The following is a 2,086-nucleotide window of genomic DNA, read 5'->3' on the forward strand; positions in this document are numbered from 1 at the left end:
GTAGTTAAAATTCAACGTTACATAGATGTTGGGATAGGATTCTTTCTTTTACAAACATTATCCTGAATTGATTTCTCTTTAAAGTTGACATGTTTTGCTTGTTTTACTCTCACTTTTGATGGTAGACCCCCTTAACTCTATCCACACAATAGCAATTGGATTGGACCAATCATAGGGACAGTTCACGACAGTTTTTTTTTTTTTATTAATAATTTGAAAAACTTCTTAGTTTTCCTTAAATAGAAGTCTCGTTGCCAAACTTAATTATATAATGATGATAATTATTTTATAATTGTACCTAACTTAACGCTTTAAGGATGGTAAATTGGTAATGAGTGTAGTAGTCCAACACATGAGAAGTTATGTAATCTTAGAATTAATCCTATGTCATATACATTGACCTTAATATTTTTAACTAACTTTGAAAGGACACTTGGCGATACCAACTATTTTTGGGTGACCGAGTGATTCGATAGGGACTCTTAGGTGTATTACTTAAGAGAGCTCTTATCCGGCCGATTATTCCAGTGTCTCGAAAGATTAGTTGAGGTGTGCATAAGTTAACCTGAACACCCCCAGTCATGCTAACCCTAGTCATGGGGAAAAAAAAATTAGCCATACCCTACTTGATAAAAGGGGGACCTTTTTGAATTGTTAAGATATACTTTACGCAAGTATAAATACTCATCATCTGAACTACAAGATATATAATTACCAACCATAAACAATATCAATATCTTTCTATTCGTTCTTTTTCTTCTTCCTCTATTAGCCTCTTGTGAAGAAAAAAACGTAAGTCTTTTGCAGTCTTTTTTTTTTTTTTTTTTTGTTGTTTTTTTAAGCCACAGAAGTTTTTGATGAATGTTTATATGAGTATATACTTAATATGGTTAATTTGAATGATGACAGGTCTACATAGTTCAGTTTCGTGGACACAATGGAAAAAAAGCATTGCATGAGATAGAAGACACCCACCATTCATATTTGCTCTCTGTGAAAAACAATGAGGAAGAAGCTAAGGTTTCTCGTCTTTACAGTTACCAATACAGCATCAATGGCTTCGCCGCAGTGCTCACTCCTGAGGAAGCCTCCAAACTTTCAGGTAAGTTGGAATCAAATTAATCTCTTAATTTGTTTTACTTTCTCTTTGTTGTGACACTCACAGCAAACAATTGATATGTATATGATTATTTAACAGAATTGGAAGAAGTTGTATCAGTGTATAAAAGCTAGACCTGGCAAAACGGTGTGGGTCGGTACAATCCGGGTCTAAACGGGTACGGGTCTTAAACGGGTCGATTTAAATGGGTTCAAATCTTTAGACCCCACCCTACCCTACACGGTACGGGTGGACTCGCGGTGCCCGTTTCTAGTGAAGTTCCTCTTGCCCTTCTTCTCAAAGTACTTTAGGACCCTTCCAACGAATCTCAACAGCAAATCTTTGTTCTTTTTTTCTTCTTCTTCTCTGCAATCTCATGCGCCAGATCCCACCCCTCCATCCTCTATACCGCCATTTTCCACTTCGTACATCTTCGTCACAACTCACAAGAGGCGCCATGGCTGCCACCTCATCATCTTTATCCACCATTCTTCAAACCAAACCCAAACCCAAAAGCATACCCAAAAGAACAATCTCAAAATCTTCAATCCTTGAAAAACAAAAGAAAAGAAACACTGTTTTCCAAAATTACACAAGTTTTTCATTCTTTCCCATAACTCAACCACACAAACAAACCCAAAAAAGAAAAATTCTTAAAAGCTCTGAAATCTGAGAAACACGAAGAGAAAACAATTTGAAGAAATGAAATGTGCTGCTCTACAACGTATCTTGATGAACCAGAAGTGAGAAAGCTGGTGAATGGAGATTGTGAATGATTTTGAAAGGAAAGAGGCGGACTACGAATGAACAAGAATGAACAAGAGAAGAGAATTTGTGAAAGATTTAGCCACTCTACCTGCCAAAAAGTTTGATGGGATATGCCAAAAAGTTTGATGGGATAGAAGAGAAGTTAAGTTTGGAGAGAGAGAGAGAGAGAAGGCAAACAAAATGTTTGTAGCTGGTAGGCGTCTGCTCACATGCTACCAA

The 2,086-nt window shown here is 36.7% G+C and overlaps 1 long non-coding RNA gene across 1 annotated transcript; it reads left to right on the top strand.

The window, feature by feature from the left end:
* The first annotated feature begins 707 nt into the window (after positions 1-707).
* On the top strand, positions 708-1,226 carry LOC116122730. Its single transcript, XR_004126953.1, has 3 exons — positions 708-792; positions 910-1,102; positions 1,199-1,226. It is a non-coding gene; the product is annotated as an uncharacterized LOC116122730 (long non-coding RNA).
* The last annotated feature ends 860 nt before the right edge of the window (positions 1,227-2,086 follow it).

Source organism: Pistacia vera, unplaced genomic scaffold, assembly GCF_008641045.1.
Source record: "Pistacia vera cultivar Batoury unplaced genomic scaffold, PisVer_v2 Contig137, whole genome shotgun sequence".
Classification (NCBI taxonomy): domain Eukaryota; kingdom Viridiplantae; phylum Streptophyta; class Magnoliopsida; order Sapindales; family Anacardiaceae; genus Pistacia; species Pistacia vera.